This window comes from Zea mays, chromosome 9 (genome assembly GCF_902167145.1).
Source record: "Zea mays cultivar B73 chromosome 9, Zm-B73-REFERENCE-NAM-5.0, whole genome shotgun sequence".
In the NCBI taxonomy this organism is placed as follows: Eukaryota; Viridiplantae; Streptophyta; class Magnoliopsida; order Poales; family Poaceae; genus Zea; species Zea mays.
This window is the reverse complement of record NC_050104.1, coordinates 12,317,907-12,325,549: the sequence shown is the minus strand read 5'-3', so window position 1 is coordinate 12,325,549 and position 7,643 is coordinate 12,317,907.

The window sequence follows — 7,643 nt, the reverse complement described above, 5'->3', positions numbered from 1 at the left end:
GTGGGCTGGGTTGGGCATTTTGGCTAAGAACATTACTATTTTTATTTTCAATATTTTCTTAAGTGTAAGAGTTGTGCAAATGTCTACACATTAATTTTTAGCACTATTTAAAATTATAGTTGATCAAAGAATATTAAGTTAATTTTCTAAGCTAAGTTTTAATCATAAGTTTAAGTTTTATACATGTTACCATCTCCAAGTTTTATTTTTGTTGGGGGCCTTCGGCTTCCGAAGGTCCTCAAAAACATGATTTAACAATGTTTTCCAAGAGAAATATGTAAACAGGCACCTTCGAAGTTAGATTGTGGGTATACAAAAGCACGGTTAAAGACGAAGCTTGACTGGGACGAAAGGCGATCACGACGAAGGATAAGACGATCACGAAGCTATGTGCAGAAAAGCTTCGGCATAACGGCAGAAAAGGGGAACCGACTTAAAGATGAAAAGCCAAATTAGTCCTCGAAGAATTACTATAGGGTTATTGTTAAATGTAATGGGTATTAATGTAATTTTGCATGGGCTGCGACCCGTGCCTATAAATAGGTGAACAGTATTCCTGTACTGTTCACGCGGATTGGGCATTGACTTTTGTGTCACACTTGTACTTTTACCTTTTCACAAGCTGAAGGTACATTTGTAATTTGATATCATTTCTATTCTTCCATCATAATAAAATAGAAATGAGTTGTCAATAATACATAACCGTTCATGTTAATTTGTATGTTTCATATGATTCCTTCTTCATTATTATATTTTATGCTGATGAAGGTATGTCCTTCATAACCTTCGTCCAAAAAATCATTATATCCTTAGGGAAATAATGCTTCGAAGGGCGAAGGATATTAACATTTAACATTTCGTGTTGCCTTGTTCTTAATTCTTAGCATTTGAGAACAAGTCCCCAACATTGGCGCCCACCTCCGGTGAACTCACTTCCATTTCTTGAGTTTTGAACAACTTCGGCAAGCATCACCTTCGTCATGCCGCTGAAAAAAGCTTCAGCGACAGGGGCTGGTACTTTACAGCCGCTGGATCCCAATCAGGATGTCCTTTCTCTCAGAGAGGCCCGAAGCCAGAAGAGGAAGGCTGTTAGTCCAACACCTCCGGAGGATGACCTGGATCAGGAGATCCAAAACCTGGAGATCCTTCAGCAACAAGTGCAACGCAAGAAGGAGAAGATGGCTCGTCTAGCTGATCTTCAGAGACAGATAGACGAAGCTTCCGAAGAGGTTCGTCATCTTATTCAAGATGATCAAAGCCGAAGGCCTCCACGCAAAGAGCTTCATCACGAAGGCTTCCACAATGAGGATGACTGGTATGAAGATTTCCATCATGGAAACTTTGCCTTTGATGATGCTTCTCCTCTCTCAACAGAATTGCAGGCTACACCATGGCCACAGTCTTACAAGCCACCCCAGCTCCCCATGTATGACGGTCACACAGACCCGAAGCAATTCCTAATGAGCTATGAAGCAACCATATCTTCGTATGGTGGCAATACGGCAGTCATGGCAAAATCTTTTGTCATGGCTGTCAGGAGTGTTGCCCAGACTTGGTACTCTTCTCTTCGGCCAGGGACAATCACTTCTTGGCAGAAGTTGAAGGATATGCTCATAACTAGCTTTCAAGGGTTTCAGACGAAGCCAGTCACCGCTCAGGCTCTCTTCCAGTGTACCCAGGACCATGAAGAGTACCTTCAGGCGTATGTCCGGAGGTTTCTGCGCCTGAGGGCACAAGCGCCAACAGTGCCCAATGAAATTGTCATTGAGGCCATGATTAAGGGGCTTCGGCCGGGACCATCAGCACAGTACTTTGCTAGGAAGCCACCACAAACGTTGGAGAAGCTGCTCCAGAAGATGGACGAATACATTCGAGCTAACAATGACTTCCGCCAAAGAAGGGAGGAAGCATTCAGGTTCTCTGAAATGACCAGGGGCTTCGGAGGAAGATTTCACCCGAGGCATGTTAGGTCAATCCATAACTCTGCTCAAACTGATGATCGAGGGAGCCAGCAGCAAAGGCCACAACACTCTTCACAAGCTTCGGCCCAACAGCAGAGTTCTTTTCGGCCGCCAGCGCAAAGGGGCAGAGGCGCCAGGGGCTTTGGGGGAAGGTTTGGAGACCAGCCAAGAAAAATATATTTCCTATTCTGTGGTGAAGACAAGGGCCATACTACCAGGATGTGCCATGTTACCATCCAGAAGCAGAAGGAAATAGCGGAAGCAGCAGCGCAACAGAGTCAGCCGAAGCAGGTCATGCATACTGCTTCGTATCACTCACCTTATATTCCAGAATATGTAGGCAACCACCCTGCAGCTTCTGTTGCTTCGGCGAGCCAACCCCAAGCATCTTGGCAGCAACCTCCACCGCCACCGCCGACCCAGCGAGGACAACAGCCAGAAGGGAGTCAGCACAATCATCTTCAGAGGGATTTCAGAGAGGAGTCTGAAGCTCGCACAGTCAACAGCAATGTGCCAGAGTCGAAGCACATTTATTGACAAATATCCTACCTCAACAGCAGTTCTTTTGCATTTTCTACATTCACTATTACCCTTTTGTCAATAAGAAACAATTATGAAGAGTTTAAATGTCTTTTATTGAATTTCAATTCCTTGTAATACTTTAGTTTTTTACCATAATAAAAATATGTTTTTTCCATAGGTTTGAGTTGACGAAGCATACGAACTTATGCTGATTTGGAGGACCTTTGAATTATCAAAAATTTGATCTAACGGACACAGTACAAATTGTTTGAAACAGTAAAAAGTCGTTCCTAAGGGAGCGCAGTGTAAGTTTTCTAAACCTACAGCGAAAAATAAACGCTGATTCCGCTGAAAGTAAAAGGCGAAGAAGCTCCTAAGGGAGGCTTACAGCGAAAAATAAATGCTGATTCCGCTGAAAGTAAAAGGCGAAGAAGCTCCTAAGGGAGGCTTACAGCGAAAAGTCAGCGCTGATATAAAAAGTGTGTGTGCTTTATTACAGGGATATATATCTGCGGCACAAATATCATTTTGCATAGCATAACATCATCACATCATTTCTGCATAACATAAGCATCATACAGCATAATGCATCTGGAACAAGAAGGGGATACAGTGTTGACCTTCAGAACATATTTTAGAAAAGAAAAAATTGTGCTAAGGCACAAGAAAAATCGAGATGAAGTATAGCCACATCGGAAACGCAACACAAAACTTTTTTATAGCTTCGGAAAATATTTCACGAAGCTTGGACATTTTTCATCGGAGAAGTAAGCGAATTCTTGTGATATAGAAAGGATTTTCTTCACGAAGCATGAAAAGAAGGGAAGGTGTTTTTTTCGCCGAAGGCTCAAAAAACGGTATGTATGCAAAGTTTCATGCATCGTAAAGAATTAAACTATAAATAGATTATATATTACATCTAAAGTTACAATATATTACACATCTTTACGTTTCAAATGTTTCTACAATAGCATTTAATCCTCTTTAAGTACTATCTCCACAGCTTCGTTCAATAGTTGGTTGACAACCTTGTCCATAATGGCTTCGGCCATTATTCTAATTTCATCGTCCCCCTTCGGGTGGGGACCCGGAGATGCCTCAGCAGGTTCTGAGGGAAGAAAAGATACGGCTATATTACTATTACAAACCGAGAGCAGAGTCTGTAATTAAAAATTACACATTGATAAAAACCACTAATTAATACCTATTTGCCCTTCGGGCTCTGTACTTTTTTCGGTAGCTTCCGCTATTTTTCTAGCATCGTGGATACCTTTTTCACTCCTCTGAATAATTTCTTGCGCCAATTCTCGGCCGCCGTTATCCCAGATATCGGTGAAGAATTTCCCACCAACCATGCTTGCTTCGGGTGAGGGGTCTTTAATGTCTTCAGAGGACAAGGTAGCTTCGGTCTGCGCTAAGGATTTTACATGCTCGCAGCCTTTCCTCTCCAAAACAGCAGCAATCCCCCTAGCACCCGAAAAAGCGCAGATGTCACCACGGCTATTCAGAATTTCCTCGAAGGCCTCTGCTTCGTGACTAATCCATTCCATTGGACCTTCAGGATTGCCTCTTGAAAAATTCTCTTCACTAGAGAATGCGCCAACGCTGGTGAAGCTAGATTTTATCTTTTTGACGCACTCTATGGATTTAACATAACATTTCCTATGGGACGCACGAATCTCTTTAACACTCATCTCCAAATGATTGGCCAGTTGATCACTAAGCTCGCGTTTTGTTTCTTCAAGTATACGCTCTTCTTTAGCTCTAGCTAGCTGTTTCTGAAGATCTTTAATTTCACGTCTTTGGGCTTCGGCCTGGGCCTTTGAGGTAGCTTCGTCCTTTTTTACCTTGTCTACCAATGTAAGCAGAACTTTATCCTTTTCCAGAGCTTCATTTCTCAGGTTAATAACTTCTGATCGTAGGTTGTTGAACGCAATTTCATAGCTCTCATCTTCGGCACTCTTTTGTGCTCTCAATGCGTTGCTTAAAATTAAACCCTATATGTAAAAAAAAGAGGTTGGTATAAGAATAAAAGAATGAGTTACGAATTATAAAAATTGTAAACATCCAATTCCCATACCTTCAGGCTATTGTACGCAAGACTATCCGCAAGATCCTCCTTCGTCATAGCACATAATCCAGCCTCAAGCTTCGGAAACCCCAAACTTCTAGACATCTCCCGACAGACGGATAATTCTTTATTGTCTGGGAGGCAGTATAGGAAATCCTCTTCGTCAGTCCCATTGAACACTAGGGCCCCTTCGGATATTTCAATTCTTTGGCATAGTGATTAGCTTCAAAAACTTCTTCTTCCGATAACTTTTTCCCCGAAGCATGACGCACAATATAATCGTATATTTTGGAAGTTGCTTCGGGGACAGCAGTATCAATTTCTTCGACCAAAGTAGGCTCTAACATTTTCATTTCTTCAGTTGCCCTTGCAATTTTTGCTTCTTCTGCTTCCAAAGGTATTACCTTGGTTGGTTCTGAAGGCCCAGTTCCAACTTCAGTCTGTTGCTTCGAAGCCTCAGCAACGGATACTTCAGCAAGCGCCTCAGAAGTTTCAGCAGTCTTCTTCGAGGTTGTGCTTGGAAGTTTAATTGTTTCCAAAACATCTAACACATTAACCATTCTTTTTCTTTTTGGGGTCGCTGTTGGCCCCTTTTTAATTTCTGCTGCTTTAATTTCTTCTGTAGGACTCAAAATTTCTGATATTTTCACTCCCTCAGTTGATGCTTTTGCTTCCTCCATCTTTTCTGTCGACGGCGCTTCGGCCAGCTCTTCGGTTTCTGGTAACAGAGTCTTTGATTCTTCCAATTCTTTTGTTGTTGGTACTTCGGCCAGCTCTTTGGCTCCGGGCAACGGAGTTGGTTCCTTAGCCTCGGGGGCTGAAGATGTTCCACTGCCGAATTCAGGCACTGTGGCTAGTTCAATGTAACGTGGCCGGTGTGTGAGAACTTTCACCCTTTTTCTCTTTAGCGCTGGCTCGCTAGGAGCAGCTGAAGTAGTACCTTTCCTTTTCTGCCCTCGCACTGGATAATGGTAGTCGGGGTATACGAACCCAATTGCATCAAAAACTCGGTTCAGTCTTTTCTTTCTTCGGCCTCCGAAGGCTGCTGACATTGCAGTATCTTCGGCCTTCGAATATACCCCAAGCAATTCATCACTTAAAGTCTCAATGCTCTTTAACCAATCATCATCGGGTTCAACGAATTTGTCTCCATACTTGAATGTATATTTCAGCCTGATTAGCCCACCTTCGTCAGTTTCTTTAACAGTTTCTTTCGGCATTTCCCAGTTATCTGCAAGAGGCCACACTCTGAAAGCAATGTGCTCTTGTATTAAATCCCTTGTCCCGATAAAAGAGCAGACTGCGCCGAAGGCCCGTTGGCATTCTTCGGCTACTTCGTCCATTTCCACCTTCGGTTTCCGGAGTCCGAAGCGCTGCCAAATGGGGCGCATGATGATATCCTTAATATCTTCTCGAACCTTCAAATCATTTTTTACATAGAACCATTCTTTCATCCATTCTCTGGGCCATCTCTTCCGAAAGGTGGGCACGGGATAGCTTGATCCAGAGCGAGCACCGAAGTTGTAGCAACCAAAGTTGTTATGATATTGCTCTTTACCCCAGGGTTTCGTTTCATATAACAATTCATGTATATTGCAAAAGCTTTTCGCACTTGGCTCTAGACCTTGACTCTTCACAGCCCAGACGAAGATTCCCATTCTTATTATTGCTTCAGGGGTAAGTTGATGAAGGTAAACCTGATATATTTTCAGAACTTCTACCACGAATCTGCTTAAAGGAAATCGTAGCCCAGCTTTCAAAAAGCTTCGGAAGATAACGACTTCATCATCTTCAGGGCTCGGCACAGTTCTTTCTCCGGCATCTGCTCTCACAATGGACATATCTCGAAAGTATCTCCCCTTCATGTTTTCAAGGTGACTTTGCCCAATAGTTGATTTTCCGAAGACTGAATGGCTTGGTCGCCATGGCCGATCTTCGGAATCTTCACCCCTGCTATCTGCATCGTAACTGTCACTCTCACCAGTATCTTCAGATAAACCTTCTAAAATCTCCCTTGTAATCTTCTCCATATTCGTCTTTGCCATTGACTCAAGAAAACCCAGATGCATCTCTTCAGAAAGGCTCAGCTTCATTTCGGCAGCAACCTTCTTCTCCTCAGACATTCCTTCGGAATTCTTGCCTCTCGCTTCCGAAGCTTAAAACTAGGAAGGCAACCAAATTTTTGTAGGCAGAAAACTATTTGAGCAGGAAAAACAGATGGCAAGAGAGCGTGCCCAATAAATTGTGGCGAGCCCGTATTTATAAACCTATTATGTCGGAGACTGGAGGGCCCCATTTGCCAATGACTGTTGCTATTCTAGCAAAAGGAAGGTGTTTTTTCGGACCTTCGGCTTATAGCCTTCGTCCATTTCGCAATCTGAATTTATCATTCTAACAAATTAATATTGCGAGGGGCTACTGTTGGGGGCCTTCGGCTTCCGAAGGTCCTCAAAAACATGATTTAACAATGTTTTCCAAGAGAAATATGTAAACAGGCACCTTCGAAGTTAGATTGTGGGTATACAAAAGCACGGTTAAAGACGAAGCTTGACTGGGACGAAAGGCGATCACGACGAAGGATAAGACGATCACAAAGCTATGTGCAGAAAAGCTTCGGCATAACGGCAGAAAAGGGGAACCGACTTAAAGATGAAAAGCCAAATTAGTCCTCGAAGAATTACTATAGGGTTATTGTTAAATGTAATGGGTATTAATGTAATTTTGCATGGGCTGCGACCCGTGCCTATAAATAGGTGAACAGTATTCCTGTACTGTTCACGCGGATTGGGCATTGACTTTTGCGTCACACTTGTACTTTTACCTTTTCACAAGCTGAAGGTACATTTGTAATTTGATATCATTTCTATTCTTCCATCATAATAAAATAGAAATGAGTTGTCAATAATACATAACCATTCATGTTAATTTGTATGTTTCATATGATTCCTTCTTCATTATTATATTTTATGCTGATGAAGGTATGTCCTTCATAACCTTCGTCCAAAAAATCATTATATCCTTAGGGAAATAATGCTTCGAAGGGCAAAGGATATTAACATTTAACATTTTGTGTTGCCTTGTTCTTAATT